We start from the raw sequence: 17,173 nt of genomic DNA on the forward strand, positions 1-17,173 counted from the left end.
TATACACAATGGAATATTATGCAGTTGTCAGGAGATGAAGTCATGAAATTTTCCTTTACATGGGTGTATATGGAATCTATTATGCTGAGTGAAATAAGTCAGAGGGAGAGAAAGACACAGAATGGTCTCACTCATCTATGGGTTCTAAGAAAACTGAAAGACATTCTTGTAATAATTTTCAGAGACAAAAGAGAGGAGGGCTGGAAGTTCCAGCTCACCTCATGAAGCTCACCACAAAGAGTGATGAGTTTAGTTAGAGAAATAACTACTTTGTGTACTATCCTAACAATGAGAATGTATGAGGGAAATAGAAAGCCTATCTAGAGTTCAGGCTGGGGTGGGGTGGGGAGGAGGGAGAATTGGGACATTGGTGATGGGAATGTTGCACTGATGATGGGGGATGTTCTTTACATGACAGAAACTCAACCACAATCATGTTTGTAATCAACGTGTTTAAATAATATTTTAATTAAAAAAAAGAAATCTGGAAACCATCAGGTGTTGACAACAGTATTTGTGAAAAATGAAGACTTATTTATGGTTGTAGAAATGTCATCTGGTCTAGCCTCTATGGAAAAGCAATATGGAGATGTCTTAGAAGAGTATTAATTGAGCTCCCATTGGACCCTGGGAACACAAAAACATCAATGCAAAAGTCACATGGATATCTGTGTTCATTGCAACTCAGTACAACAGCAACAATATGTAAGGAACACACATATAAAAGAACGGATGAATGAATAAAGAAATTGTGGTGTATATACACAGTAGAATACCATGCAGTTGATAGCAATTGACTGAAATTGAAGGGTATCACAATGAACAAAATAAAGCAGAGGAAGGACAAATACAAGATGATCCACTTATATAGAGAAACAAATCCATCTATATGGCTAGGGATAATATCAATCTATAATAAACCTTGAATACTGTATTACCTACCCAAGAATGCCAGACTGGAGGGGTAGTGGGGAAAGAATGAAGTTAAATGGAAGTTCCACCGGAACATAGGTACAGTTTCTGGAGCACAGGGATGGTACTTTGGACAGGTAATAGCATCAAAACTATAACCACCAATCAATAAATAATGGAAAGGGAAGGCCAAAGGTGAGGTAGGGTAGGGGTACAGTGCCATGGGCACTTCTGTGACATGTACAGTGCTTTCGTACAGCAATACTATAATCTTAAACACTATTGCACTCCTAATACCTAAACTATAATTGAAAAAAATGAAGGTATACAGATGCTGATAAGCATGTGAAAAAAATGATTATTATTACTGATGATTGGGGAAATGCAAATTAAGATTACAATTAGATGCCACTTCACACCTGTGAGAACGACTTACATCAAAAGTAGACACAAGAAATTTAATGTAGCACCACTTCTTCCTGCAAAGGCATATTAAAAATAGGGGAAATTTTACATGTAAAAACAAGCTCTTATATACTAGGAATAAGAACTTATACTTCTTTACAACACAGGGACATCTCCCACCCTGAATGTATGTCATGGGGAACCAACCTAGACTCCAGGGAAATAGGCACCGACCATCCAGCCTTGACTCTTGGATCCCAGACATAGAAACAACAGAGTTCTCCACAACAGCTCCAGGAACCAAGTCCCCTCCAGGGCATTCATAATGCTGCTCTGACGCCAACATATGCCAGTTCTAAAATGATAACCTGACAACGAGGAAATGGGAACAACTAGATCTAAGAGCAAGTTATCCTTCCTCACCAGTCAATAATAAGACAAAATCAGAAGACATGTCACCCTTCGATCTGTGCAAAAACCAAGATTGCTATATACAGATGACTGGTTGTTGCAACCAGGACTAGACAGTACGCATCCCGGGACCAACAACAACAACAAAAAGCTCTAACCTAGGTTTTGGTCTACAATCTGTTCAACAAACAAGATCTCCAATTTCAGAGGTCTGACTGACTGAGACAACCTCAAGTGAACGGGTCTTCCAGAAACATAACGAAAGACTGTCCCACACTCCATCCTAGGAGCAACATAATGACCAAGAACACCAACTACAGAAGATGAATTAAAACGACACTGAAGAAGCAGAACTGCTAGAACCACAAAGAAAGCCTTCATCATTAGCTCAATTCCTTGAGTTGCACAGTCACCAAGATCTCTAGATACAGAGGACTGATTTTACCATCCATGACGAAGCAGAAGTCTTCCATATACCACAAAAGCACTGAGGGGAGAGTAAATGATCATGCAAGGAGTCTATAGTTAATCCCATGACAGTATACTTCAGGGATGGAGAAACCCAGTCTCTCCTAGGCCAAGGAAATTCCCTCTATAATATCCCCAATAATTATTGTGCCTGTGCAGGGGAAAAAAGAAAAAAAAAGGAAAAACAGTACAAAATAATCATTTTTCCACATATATATTTATTTATTTATTCATTGTTTTTTGATGTCCTTATTTTGGTGTAGATATTGAAGTTTATGTCTCCTTTTTTATTTTATATTATTTTATCTTATCTGTCTCTTTCTTTTTGCACTCTGCTATGATTCGAATTCAGAACCAAGACTATTGTGTGGTGCTTCTCTTTATTGCTGTAGTGTTCACTGGATATTTAATTTGACATTTATTTTTGTATTGTTATGGTGTTTCAATTACCTTTTTCAAGTCCTCTCTCAAACTGAGGCTGATAGCCACTAGAAGGACTCTGCCCATTTTCAGCATATTTTTATTATTTTTAAAAAAACGTTTTTGCTTAATCTTTACCCCATTCTATTGCTTTTCTTTACCTCAAACAAAACCACATAACTCGATTTATCTAGCTTAGCCTCTCAAATAGAGGGAGAAACAAGGGAGGGCACCAGGACCAAACAGATGTATGATCACTGATAATAAACTAGACAAAGAGGGGACCACCTACTCTAGCAGCCCGGGGGGTGATGGTGGGGAATATGGGTTGCAGAAAGGGAACAGGGAAAGGGGGAGGACAAGTTTGGTGGTGGGTATTCCCCTGATTCAATGTTAATATGTACCTAAAATACTAATGTAAAAGATATGTAAGCCACTATGATCAAAATAAAAATTAAAAAGAAAGAAAAAAATCACAATCACCCACTAAAAATGACAATGTAAAATAAAAAAAAAAAGAAATTTGAAAGCAGGGGCCAGAGCGATGGCAGAGCAGTAGGATGCTTGCCTTGCACGCAGCTAACCCAGGACTGACCTGCGGTTTGATCTCCCAACATCCCATATGGTCCTCCAAGCCAGGAACGATGTTTATTGTAGTGCTGTTTATCTTTATTGCAACTAATATATAGAAGCAACTGAAGTACAAGTTGATAGTAGTTTGTATAACGATATGGTACATTCATACAGTGAAATACCATTCAGCTATAAAAGTAGGAAATTGTACGTCTCAATAAAATGGAAGAAACTTGAGGGAATTACATGCGCAAAATAAGTCAGGGGAAACAGAAATGAATGATTTAACCTGTGTCTACTAGAAGGATATAAAATTGATGAATAGTTGAAACAAAATAAAAAAGTATAAGCCAGTGACACTGGAAATATAACTGAGGGAGCATATAACCTAAGGGGAGCATAATAAGGTGTATTTGTGTGGAAAGAATATTTTGGCAATGGGAGAGAATTAAATGCCTATCTAAAATAAGCCCAGAAACATAAAAGTGCCATTTTGTGATATGTCTGAGTTTGGGTGTGTTAGTGCCCTCATGTAATCATGAAAAAAAAAATGGCATAGGCCTACATTAAAAGTAAATGAGTAAAAATAATGTGCTGTTTTCCTGGCAGTTTTAAAGGTGACTGCCTCAGATTTCTGGTAAAACATTCTCAGGAAAAAGGATTTAAAGGTGCAAGAAAAGCTAATAAAGGGACCAGAGGAGTCATATTAGGGAAGACAGCACACAAGCATACAGAATTGAGTCCTTTTGTTCAGGGGCAATTAGTATTAAATTTGTATAGGAAACAGGTTTAACGCCAGCCGAGGTAGAGTAGGACACTTTCATGGTAACCTTTTGAGAAGGTTAGGTGGATAGTTGTGTAACATCTTGGTTCTTCCCAGATGTGGGCTCTGAAAGCCAGAGAAAGAGAAGATACATGTACTGATAGCTGGGAGTTAGCCCAGGAGTAGGTAAGAATGAGAGCACATGTATGGTACCAGCATGCAGTCAGGAGGTTCTGACAGTCTGTTCGTCTCTTGGTGCCGCATCTGAGTTTTGTTCTGCTCTCCCACTCATTCTTCAGAGTGGTAGTGATCCCCCTATTGGAATCAAAATGAGCATTAATACAACTATTTATATTTCTGTTACTGTAGAAAGAGGCTGACATTGTGGCTATTGAAGTTTAGTGTTTTTTTACTCTTTGTGTTTGTGATTAATTTCCATTTCTCCAAATATGGTGGTCTAGGAAGATAGTTTACATGATTTTTATGTTTTTGATTATATGGTGATATATTTTGTGACTGAGTATAGTGTGTGGTCTATCTTGAAGAATATCCCATGTGCACTGGAGAAGACTATGTATTCAACTTTTAGGGGGAGAAAGGGCCATATATGTCTGTAGACCCATTTCTTCCATTTTGTCCTTTAAAATTAGTGTTTCCTTGTTGAGTTTTTGCCTACTTGATCTACCCAGCATGATAGAAGAGTGTTAATTTCTCTTACCACTATTATGATGTTATCAGTGTCTTCCTTCATGCCTACTAGTAGTTTTAAATATTTTCATAGTTCATCATTAGTCTTATTAGTGTGAGTTCTTCTTGATAAATTGATCCCTTGATCATTAAAAAATGATCATCTGTCTGTTACACCTCATTTAAACTTGAAGCTATATTGTCTCATATAAGTATGGCCAACCTGGCCTTTTATTCTTTGTTTGGTTTTTTGGAGGTCACACCCAGTGATGCACAGGGGTTACTCTTGACTATGCACTCAAAAATCACTCCTGGCCTGGGGGACCACAAGGGACGTTGGGGATCAAAACGAGATCCATCCTGGGTCAGCCACATGCAAGGCAAACATATTTTCCTTGATATCTTTTTCTTGCCTAATTGCTATGGCAAGAACTTCCAACACTATGTTGAATAGGAGTGGTGAGAGAGGGCGGCCTTGTCTTTACCAGATTTTAGAGGAAAGGCTTTTAGTTTATCTCCATTGAGAATAATATTTGCCATTGTCTTATTGTAGAAGGCCTTGACTATATTGAGAAAAGTTCCTTCCATTCCCATCTTGATGAGAGGTTTTTTTTTTTATATCAAGAATGGATGTTGGACCTTATCATACTACATCCCCCTTGTTAACAAATCCTGAGACCTAGGAAGGTATCAAGTTTTTAAAGGTCCTAATTGACAAAGGGAAGTTTTTTTTAAAGTTGTAGATGGGTTTCAGTCATGTAAAAATCACCTCCCTTCACCAGTGCAACATTCCCATGACCAATGTCCAGATCTCCCTCCGCCCCAACCCACCTCTACTTGCACTCTAGACAGGCTTTCTACTTCCCTCATTCATTCACATTGTTATGATAGTTCTCAGTGTAGTTATTTCTCTCACTGCACTCACCACTCTTTGTTGTGAGCTTCATGTCATGAGCTGGACATTCCAGCTCTCCTCTCTTTGCTCTGAGAATTATTGCAAAAATGTCTTTTATTTTTCTTAAAACCCATAGATAAGGGAGACTATTCTGCATCTCTCTCTCTCTCACTGACTTATTTCACTCAGCATAATCAATTCCATTACATTCATGTATAGGAAAATTTCATGACTTCATCTTTCCTGACAGCTGCATAATGTTCCATTGTATATATGTATCACAGTTTCTTTAGCCATTCATCTGTTGAAGGACATATTGGTTGTTTCCAGAGTCTGGCTATTGTAAATAGCACTGCAATGAATATAGGTGAGAGAAAGGGATTTTTTTGTATTTTATTTTTGTGTTCCTAGGATATATTCCTAGGAGTGGTATAGCAAGATTGTATGGGAGCTCAATTTCCAGCTTTTGGAGGAATCTCCATATCACTTTCCATAGAGGTTAGACTAGACGGCTTGCCCACCAGCAGTGAATAAGAGTTCCTTTCTCTCTGCATCCCTGCCAGCACTGCTTGTTCTCATTCTTTGTGATGTGCACCAATCTCTGTGGTGTGAGATGGTACCTCATAGTTGTTTTGATTTGCATCTTCCTGATGATTAGTGATGCAGAGCATTTTTTTCATGTGCCTTTTGACCATTTGTATTTCTTCTTTGTCAAAGTGTCTGTTCATTTCTTCTCCCCATTTTTTGAATGGGATTAGATTTTTTTTCTTGTAAAGTTCTGTCAGTGCCTTTGTATATTTGGGATATTAGCCTCTTATCTGATTGGGTGAATATTTTTTCCCACTCCGTAAGTGACTCTTGTGTCCTGGGCACTATTTCCTTTGAGATACAGAAGCTTCTCAGCTTAATATATTCCCATCTGTTTATTTCTGCTTCCACTTGTTTGGAGAGTACTGTTTCCTCCTTAAAGATACCTTTAGTCTCAATGTCATGGAATGATTTACCTATGTTTTTTCTATATACTTTATAGTTTCAAGTCTGATATCAAAGTCTTTAATCCACTTGGATTTTACCTTCATACATGATGTTAGCAGGGGTCTGTGTTCACTTTTTTTAGCAAGTGGCTAACCAGTTGTGCCAACATCACTTGTTGAAGAGGCTTTCCTTTCTCCATTTAGGATTTATTGGGTGATTGTATGTCTGGGGAACATTCTCTGAGTAGTAGAGCCTATTTCACTGATTTGAGGGTCTGTCTTTATTCCAATCCATGCTTCTTTGATAACCATTGCTTTGTAATATAGTTTAAAGTTGGGGAAAGTAATGCCTCCTATTCTTATTTCCCAAGAATTGCTTTAGCTATTCGAAGGTGTTTATTGTTCTAAATGAATTTTAGAATTGTTTGATTGGCAATACTCCCTGCCAATCCATAAGCAGAGTATGATATCTTTTTCTTGCCTAATCACTATAGCAAGTACTTCCAGTACTATGTTGAATAGGAGTAGTGAGAGAGGACAGCCTTTTATTGAACCAGAATTTAGAAGAAAGGCTTTTTAGTTTTTCTCCATTGATGATATTTGCCATTGGCTTGTGGTAGATGGCCTGAACTATATTGAGAAACATTCCTTTAATTCCCTTCTTACTGAGAGTTGTTATCAAGAATGGGTGTTGGACCTTTGGATGCTTTCTCTGCATCTATTGATCTGATCATGTGATTTTTATTTTTCTTGTTGTTGATGTTGAGTATTATGTTGTTAGATTTATGGATGTTAAACCATCCTTGCATGCCTGTGATAAAAACCTACTTGACCGTAGTAATCAGAGGATTAAAGTTTAGGTTTAGTGCCTCTAGGAAGCCCAGTATTAAAAGTTTAGCCAAGATTCATACATGAGTATTCTGTGGTTTTCGTCCTCTTAAAGTAGTTCTGGAGTAAGTCACGTTTAAAGAAAATAGCATGCCCAAGTGATTGCAAAATATTGTGCCATGTGCCTGTAGCTAAAAACCCTGTCAATCAGTGCTTTCCATATTTGGGTAAGTTCTTCCCAGAATGAAGGCACACCCTCCTAGCTGAGACTCTTGAACCCAGAGTCTGACTAATTTTTGTCCCATCTAGGACCAAAGATCCACATGCTATTTCTACTGACTGTGTGTCACCCATATGTCCTTGCTACTTCAGATGGGGGCCTCTGTGTCTACTCACAAAGGTTATTCATCCCCAGGTTTCTGGGCTCCTAGTCCCAGACCTTCTTTCCTCTGAGTTTTGACCAATTGGAACATAGGACTAAAGATACATTAGACCAGATACATAGGACAAAAATGGGACTAAATTTGGAACAAGTGACAGCATCCACATTCATCCTTTGGAGCAGATCACTGATAGGCCATTTTCTACGTGGTGTGGGATTAATGTGAACCTTTGTAGTTAAGCCACAAGGAAGAAGAGAACAGCCCCTATTTCTGAGGTCCACCAGGTGTTTCCAATCAGAACCTGGTATCCTCCTCCTGAATATGTTACAAGCTATCACTATTATTCAACACAACCCTATGCTTATAGGCAACAAAAAAAGATCAGATGATAGCCAGACACATCTTCAGACAAACCTTTAACAGTGTTTAAGCCCAAAGCATTTCTCTTTTCTGCTGAGTGATTGCTGTACTTAATAAGTATGACTTTAGCTTGGGCCTGGTCTTTCTTCTTTCTTGCTGAAATGCATTAAAGTAGATTTATCCCAACTGAACTCTTTCAAAAATACCTAGCACAATGAAAATCCATTAATAAATTTCTTTCTCAGTCCCCATATCACTGAGATGTCACAGTTCTCCATGGACTGTCTCTTTTTCATCAAAACAAAGCAATAAGCTCTGGTTGTTAAGACCACCATGATCCCTGGTGATCTTAGGCACAAGCACATGGACGTCAGGCACAGTTGACAGCAGAGATAGACTCTTTATCTTTTAGTCTGTATGTTGTTTTGTTTTGTCTAAACCTCTCTGGTGTGAGTAATATGGATTTTTTCATCAATGTCAATAGTCAGAGCAGAGATTAATAATGGAGATTTTCAGAGGATTAAAGAAAAGGACTGTAAATGGGGAGAGAAAGAAAGAAAAGGTTTGTAGAGAAAAAAGAATTAGTAAACTGTTCTATCTTGACCCCTCTCCCAATTGTCTCATCCTTAAAGGGCTGGAAAGGGTGCAGGCCTCATTGTTTGGGGACTCTCTGGGTTGTCACTGGTGCCTGCCTCTCAAGCTCTTCACAAATACAATCAGCAGCATCAGGACCATCTTACAGCTGGGGATGGCCTGGGGAAATGGAGATACAGAGCACAGAGACATGCCCAGAATCCTGGCTACCCCAGATCATAAAGACTAATAAAACAACTCCTGTCTCCACTGAGTGTAATAATTGTAAAGGGAGAGAATCTACATGTTTGTTTAAGGGCAGCTGGGTCAGGAATAGGCCTCTAATGGGCTTCTGAAGTAAAATCTGAATCTCACAACCATAAGCCTGGGAGCTGTGTTCACAAAACTAATCAATAATGAGAGATGATTACACATTCCTTCCCTGACAGACATTTAAGGCTACAGAGTTCCCTCTCCCCACCTCTGCATTGTCCAGGACAGATTGACAGAGTGCCAGTGAATTGATTCAAAGGTTTCACAGATAAAACTTAGCCTGAAGAAAAAGTCTATAGTATTGGGAGGTTAGAATTCAAATTCAGTTTTAGAAAATCCATGCTTTCTCTCTCTCTCTCATGCACACACTCTCACTCACACACACAACACTCACACTCACGTAGACTTACTCATATACTCACACCCTATTCAAGTGAGAATGTTTGCCTTCACGCAGAAGGCAGCAAGAAATGCCTTCCATGAGTTCAAAGTGACAAGTCCAGTGTTAGAGGACATTGCCATGACCCTGAGGGGTGGGGATGGGAGGAGAAAGAGACAGAGACCAAGACAGAGACAGAAAGAATGTCAGTCCAATAAAGGTGTTGGTGGACTCTCCTATGTAGGCAGATGGAAGTGGACAACAGAAAGAAGGAAGGGGCAGATCTGCCTTTAAGAATAGTTTCTATCGACACAAACTTTAGGCTTAAAAAGTTTATAAGAGACAGAAATGGGCATTTCTTAATAATTAAGGGGTATATACACCAAGAAGAAATCATGTTTCTAAACATATATACATCTAATGATGGGCCAGAAAATTACTTAAAACAACTGCTGATAAACTTGAGCAAAGACATCAGTAGAAACATAGTAATTGTGAGAGACTTCAACACCACCTTGTCACCTGTTGATAGGTCAACCAGGCTAAAACTTAATAAAGATATACTAGCTCTGAAGTAAGAAATAGAAGAGAGTAGCTTAGTGTGTATATATATGTGTATATTTGTACATATATACACACATATGCACATGGATGTTATCCAACATAGACCACATACTGACCCAAAGAACATATCTCTATAAAATCAAGAGGACAGAAATTGTTTCTGCTATTTTCTCAGAAAATAAAGCACTAAAAATAGAGGTGAATTACAAGCAGACATGGAGAAATAACTTTAAAACCTGGAAATTAAACATTTCACTGGGTCAGAGATGAAATCCAAGAGGAAATCAAAAGATTACTGGAAATAAATGAGAATGAAGAGACAAATTATCAGAATCTATGGGACACAGAAAAAGTTATTAAAAGGGAAATGTATTGCTTTACAAACACTCATCAGAAAGGAAGAAAAACCCATGTGTCTATGGGACCTGCCGACGGTGGCAGTCTCCCTTCCTAGGCATGGAAGAGCAAGTCCTTGTGATTGGCAAAGCTGTACCGCTCCATTGGTAGCAGATTCTGACTTGCACAAGGGACATCTCAAGATGCCATGAATTTGTAGCGGAGTGCTGGGCTGTGGGGCGACCGTCTGTTACTCATATATTATTACAAAGGCAGCAGGATTGTTGCTGGAGTGATGAAGAAAAATAATAAAAGTGCGCGCATTTGTATATTTTCAGATTAGACCTGTACATTTGGATTAAAAAAATAATAAAAAGAAAAGAAAGGAAGAAAAGCCTTACATAAATAAAATAATGGCATAGCTAAGGAAATTGGAAAATGATCTAACAAAATAAGCTGAACATAATCAGGTAGAAGGAAATAATAAAATGAAGAGCAGAAATTAATAAACTGAACACCCAAAAAACAATTCAAAAGATAAATGAAATCAAGAGTTGGTTCTTTAAAAAAATAAACAAGATAAACAAACCTATACAGAAAGGGAGAGAAACTTAGTAAGCAGAAACAGAAGTGAAAATGGGATATAACTACAATCACTACAGAAATTCAAAGGGTAATAAGAGACTACTTTGAAAATTTCTCTGCCACAAAACAGGAGAACCTGATAAATTGGATAAATTCTGGACTCCTACAACTCCTACAAGATGATCTGGAATACTTGAATAGACTTAACATTATTGAAGAAAATGAAAGATAATCAAAAAGCTTCCCCAAACAAAAGCCCAGGTCAAGATGGATTCACTAGTGAATTCTTTCAAGTCTTTAAAGACTGGCAATCAATCCTCTTAAAACTCTTCCAGGAAATTGAAGAAACTGAAACACTCCCAAATAGTTTCTATGAAGCCAACATCACCCTGATACCAAAAGCAAAGACACCACAAAAGAAAGAGAGAGAGAGAATTATAGGTTCATATCCTTGATGATAACAGATGCAAAGATCCTTAACAAAATACTAGCAAACAAAATCCAACAACTCATGAAGAACTTATATATTATGACCAAGCAGGATTCATTTCAAGAATTCAGGGATGGTTTATATACAAGTCAAACAATGTAATACACTATATGAATAAAAGAAAAACAAAAACTATATGATTTTATCAATAAATGCTGAAAAAAGCATTTGACATGGTCCAACATCCATTCATGATAAAAAACTTTCAATAAGATGGGAATTAAAGAAACTTTTTATCAATATTGTTAAATCCCTTTATTACAAACCTATTGCAAATATTATGTTAAATGGGGAAAACTAAAAGCCTTTTCACTAAGATCTGGCACAAGGCAAGTTTGTCCCTTCTTACCACTTCTATTCAATATAGTACTGGACATACTTGCTGTAGTAATTAGGCAAGAAAAATACATCAATGGCATCCATATAGGAAAGGAATAAGGGAAGCTCTAATTGTTTGCAGATGACATGATACTGTATATAGAAAATCTTAAAGACTCCACACACACAAGCACAAACAAAAAAGCTTCTAGAAATAATAAATTTTTATAGTAAAGTGGCAAGCTACACAAAAATCCATGACTTACCTGTACACACATAATTAAAGAGAGGAAAAAGATATTAAAAAGAAAATGTCATTCACAATTATGCCTTAAAAATCAAGTGCCTTGAAGTCAACTTAACTGAAGAGATGAAAAAGCTGTATAAAGAAAAGTACAAAATACTACTTTAAGAAATAAAAGAGAACACAAGAAAATACCCTGCTCATAGATTGGGAGGATTAACATCATTAGAATATCAACACTTCCTAAAACATTGTACATATTTAATGAAATTCCTATAATTCCCATGACAGGTCAATCAAAGAACACAGCAAATACAGCTCTTCATCGCCTGACTTCAGGTAGGAATGCCTCTGCCCACAAGAGGGGATAATTCTGGCCTGGGGCTACAGCGGACTCTTTTAAAAGCGACACCTGGGACTACTTCCTGATCCCCAGTGACAATCAAAGAAGAACACAGGAACATGAATCCCATTGCAACAAGGAGTAAGAATCACACTTCAAGTGTGGCAATGGGGAAACAACGCAGGATAGGACAGCATGCATAGAGAATGAAGGTGACAGCTCTGATGACCAAAAAAAAAAAAAATGCCAACCACCTATTAACCTCTCAGGTAAGGAGTTTGGAATAGAAATATGGAGGATGTTCGTAGAACTCAAAGAAAGCATAGATCGCTCTGAATAGACCACAAATATAGAAATCAGAAAACTCCAAACTGCAATAATGGGACTGAAAAATGCAGTAGAGGAAATGAAAAACTTTACGTATAATAAACTTTCAGAATAGAACAAATCTGTACTTTTAACTGAACCAAATGTTTAGTCTACTTTAAAAATACTGAATCACTGACATACGAAGTTGTGATGATTGGATTTCAGTTGCACAATTTTGAGTACTCATCCCTTCACTGGAGTTCACATCCCTTCCTCTATGTACCTCCCTTCTATCTCCAGCCTGCCTCCATGGCAAACACTTTTCTTTTTTACCTTTTAGATACTGCGGTTTGCAATATTGTTACTGAAAGAGTATCCTGCATATCACTTTACCTTTGTTTAGCACCCAGAGGGATAGCTTCCCATTATCATTGTCCTAGGGGTTCCTTCTCTGATCTGATGTCAAGATGTCACATGGTTCTATTTGGCCACTTAGTTACTGACAGAGCCAGAAGACAGCAATAAGAGCTTTGCTTTAACTTCGGAGATGAATTTTACTGGTGAATGGCTTCACCTTTCATCATAAAAAGGAAGAACCTGAATTCTCCTGCTCTTTTTCAAAACATTAGCTGAAAAGGTTCAAGTCTGATTTTGGATTTCCTGGTTCCATCCAAATTCCTTTGGCCTATAGGCTCACAAGAGGGTCTGTCTCACTGGGACAATTTAGACTTCTGGAGTTCCAGTAGAAAAAAGACTTTCATCCACAGACATTTGTTATATGAAAGTATGTCTGAATCTACTGGAAAAGGCAACTCATCAGCTATCCATCCTCTGCAGAATCACACAGCTTGAGATCTTGATGGCTCCAGTTTTAGCAAGAGAGGTTTGGAGGGAGGAAAGAGGAGAGGAAGGGGGCTGGCTTACTCTAGGAAAATAAAGAAAGTCTGAACAGTGAAGTGACAAGATGGTAATCACCAGTAGGCTGGTTAATTGAGACTTCACTTACTGGGATGACAGCACAGGAAGAGCAGCAGTCTGCTTACAGAACCAAGATGAACAGGAGAGAGGAAAAAAAATTGCATTTGAAGCCATGTTAACTTTTTGAAGAAGCAAACAACAACAACAACAAAACAAAACAAAAAAACAGCTAAGAGACAGGCTATTTTGTTCAGCAAGTTGCACTCATAATAGGAAGAAATGGGAGATGAAGCCACTGTGGATTCTCCATGCTTGGAATGACTTAATAGCTGAGGACTCCTTAGAGCCCATTTTCTCTTTTTTCCCTTTCAGGGTCATTTTTGAACTGAAAGAGAAGCACTTATGTTGAAAGAAGCTTGTGGGGGGCGGAAAAGGGGTGTAATAACCTGGCAGTACTAAGGGATGACTGTGTGTTTCTGCTGTAAACAACAGTCTAGGAGCTTCGGGGGACTTCTTAGGACCTTGAGCCAGACATCCCTGCAGACTGGGAAAGGGTGACCAGGTTGCCTGTTAGTTGTTGCTACTCCAGGATCAGTGGCTCTAAAGGAGACTCTCGGGAGCCTGTCAAAGCTCCTTTGAAGAGGCAATAGGCAGAAATGTAGGGGTTTTCATGTGGAAGGAAGCCATGGAAACCAAATCATGGGGCACTTCTTTTTTTTTCAACTGTTAATATTTTATTTAAAAACGGTGGTTACAAGGTTGTTCATAATACGCTTTTTTAAACACAAATAAAGTTGTTTATGATTGAGTTGTAGTCATACAATGTACAACAACTTTCACCGGTGTGCATTTACCACCACCAATGTCCCAATTTCCCTCTCACCCTCCCTAATCCCTCTCCTCTTTCTGTCTCTGGGGCATACATTTTATTCTCTCTCTTTCTCAATTTTTCCTCTCTTCCTTTTTTTTTTCCTTTTATACACTTTGGTTTGCAATACAGTGCACAGTTTTCACCATCAATATCTCAAGTTTTCCTCCCACCAACCTCTCCTGCCTGCCTCTGGGACAGGCATTTTATTTCTCTCCTCTTTTCTTTATTGATACTGTGGTTTGTACTATTGTTAATTAAGGAGTACCATCTATATAATTTTATTCCTTTTCAGCACCTAGTTCTTGTCCAGAGTAATCATTTCCAACCATCACTGTCACTGTGAACCATTTACTATCCTAAACTGTACTGACCACTCGTTGTGACAAGCTTTTTACTATGGACTAGTCCTCCTTATCCTCATCTTTATCAACTCTGGGTATTATTACCATAATATCTATTATTTTTCTTATATCCCACAAATGAGTGAGATTACTCTATATCTCTCTCCCTCTGACTCATATCATTCAACATTAATAATTTTCATATCCTTCCATGTATAAGCAAGTTGCACGACTTCTCTTCTCCTAAGCTGCATAGTATTCCATTGTGGGTACATTTTTTTTTTAACCAAAGAGAAGAAGCTTCCTTTCTAATGGATTTTTCCAGGAGTACAGATTTTTAAAGTGTAATTCTCCAAACAAAACATGTCACAATTATTAAAGAAAAGAAAAAAACTATATTGCATAATTTTATCTTTAAAAAAATTACACATTGTTCAACGTGCTTCATGTTCTTTATATATTCATCTCCTCATGAGTAAGTAGATTTTTTTCTAGCTTTTGGCTACTACAAAGAAAGTTACAATAAATATGGGGATGTATATATTGCCTTGAACTAGTAGTGGGTTTCTTTGAGTAAATATCCAGCAGGGGGATAAAAACAACATAGGTAACTTCTATTTTCTTTCTTTTTTTGGGGGGGGGTACCTGGTGATGCTCAGGGGTTACTCCTGGCTATGCACTGAGAAATCGCTCTTGGCTTGGGGGACCGTATGGGACTCTGGGGGATTGAACCGCGGTCTGTCCTAGGTTAGTGAGGGCAAGGCAAACACCCTACCACTTGCACCACAGCTCTGGCCCAACTTCTGTTTTCTTGAGTCATCTAAATCATCTCCAAACTTTTTTTCCAATGGTTGCACCAATTTATATTTGTACCAATTTGTATATTTACATATACAGAGGTGCAAATATGTATCTTCTCCAACACTTGCTATTCTTACCTTTTGCAATTTAGTCACTCTCAGAGGTATGAGGTAATATACAATTGAGGTTGATATCCAGTTGACTTTCACTTCTCTGGTAACATGAGGTGGTAAACCTTTTTTACGTGCCTGTTGTTCAACAATGAGGCTTCTTTCAAGAAGCTCATGACCTAGTGTCTCAAGTCTTCTTCATTTTGAGAATCAGAACTGGACAGCAAAATTCTGGTTTTGTTTATTGGTTGACCAATGCTGATCTCAGGTTCAAAGTGCTTGCTAGCATGTGGTATAGTTTGCAGCCAAAAGCCAGGCTGAGGAAAGTTTTGCTTTCACTGAGCCTTATAGTCCCCACATCTGATCATATAAGTTTTCTTAGTGCTTTTACAATACACATCATTAATTTGATGGGCTATTTCATTTGACTGATTTTACAAACATATTTGTATCAAGGGACATTGATTAATGTACACAGACCTCTTTATGATGAGGTTAATAAAACAAGAGTTACAGGAGAGTAAGGCCTGGGAGTTACGTTCTGTCTATTTTCTTTTATAAGGCCTTCGGGGTTGAAGTATGTGGCCAGAAGGACTTTTATTGCTCTTATTAGCTTGTCTACTGAGACAAGGAACCAAACACAGTTCAATTCTCCTCTCCCAGGTTTTTCCTGTAGTACCTCTAATTATACTGATATTCTGCAGTTTTTCAGTTTCTTGCTGTCAGCTAGGAGGTAAAATTCATTCTCACCAATAAAACAGATTTCTTTACAACAAAACTACTGTCAAACCAATTTTTGGTAGATAATTTGTAGGCCTTATTTTCTACAGGTGCAATATTGTTTCTTCTCCATCATCATAGACTTTTAAATACATTGAATACTTTTTCTATGCAGCATTTCTAGCATAATCTTGGCCCCTATTATATTTTTATTTTAAAATTTTGATTTAAGCTCTGTGGTTGTTCATGATTGAGTTAAGTCATACACAATGTACAACAATGTTCACGGCGCACATTTCCCACCCCCAATGTCACTAGTTTCCCTCTCACCCTCCTTGATCCCCTCTTCCCTCCCCCACTTCTTGAATTTATCTGCTTTTGACTCTTCGTCTTGTAATATTAGTCCAAGTTCTCAAATTTTAAAAATATTTTGTTATGTTTCTATAATACAAAAAAATACAACTTTTATTGATGTAGTAAGTTTTCCAGAGAAATGACATTTAATTTTCAAAGGGAAATTCATAAAAATTGAATTTTGAGTAAGATTTATATTAATTGAGAATTTTATTTCCTCCTATGATTCTAAATATTTTGTGGAGATAATGATTTACTAGAGCCCTACATTATACTCTCTCCTTTCCAGCTACATTTTCCCTCTAAAATACTATTTTATTAAGTATCTAGAATTTTCTTAAGGGATGAGCACACCTAAAGCATTAGAGTGTCAAATTATAATTTCATGAAAATGGTCAGATTTTTATTTTAAGTTGATATGTTTTTATTGGTTTTTATAAATCGTAAAAAGAGGAGGACTATTAAAGTCTACAGAATTGATGACTTAATTTACTATTTCCTACTGGAGATAGAAACATTTTGGTAACTATACCATGTTTTTGCTCATAAAATACTATCTCTGAAA

General features: G+C 37.6%; 1 long non-coding RNA gene and 1 other non-coding gene across 2 annotated transcripts in view; one reads left to right on the forward strand and one right to left on the reverse strand.

Moving 5' to 3' along the window:
- Positions 1–17,173, reverse strand: part of LOC126020055 (uncharacterized) — a 1,004,964-nt gene that overhangs the window by 12,799 nt on the left and 974,992 nt on the right. The window lies entirely within an intron of this gene.
- LOC126021046 (small nucleolar RNA SNORA24) lies at positions 10,275–10,403 on the forward strand. The gene has a single exon (XR_007499664.1). It is a non-coding gene; the product is annotated as a small nucleolar RNA SNORA24 (small nucleolar RNA).

This window comes from Suncus etruscus, chromosome 10, assembly GCF_024139225.1.
Source record: "Suncus etruscus isolate mSunEtr1 chromosome 10, mSunEtr1.pri.cur, whole genome shotgun sequence".
Lineage (NCBI taxonomy): Eukaryota > Metazoa > Chordata > Mammalia > Eulipotyphla > Soricidae > Suncus > Suncus etruscus.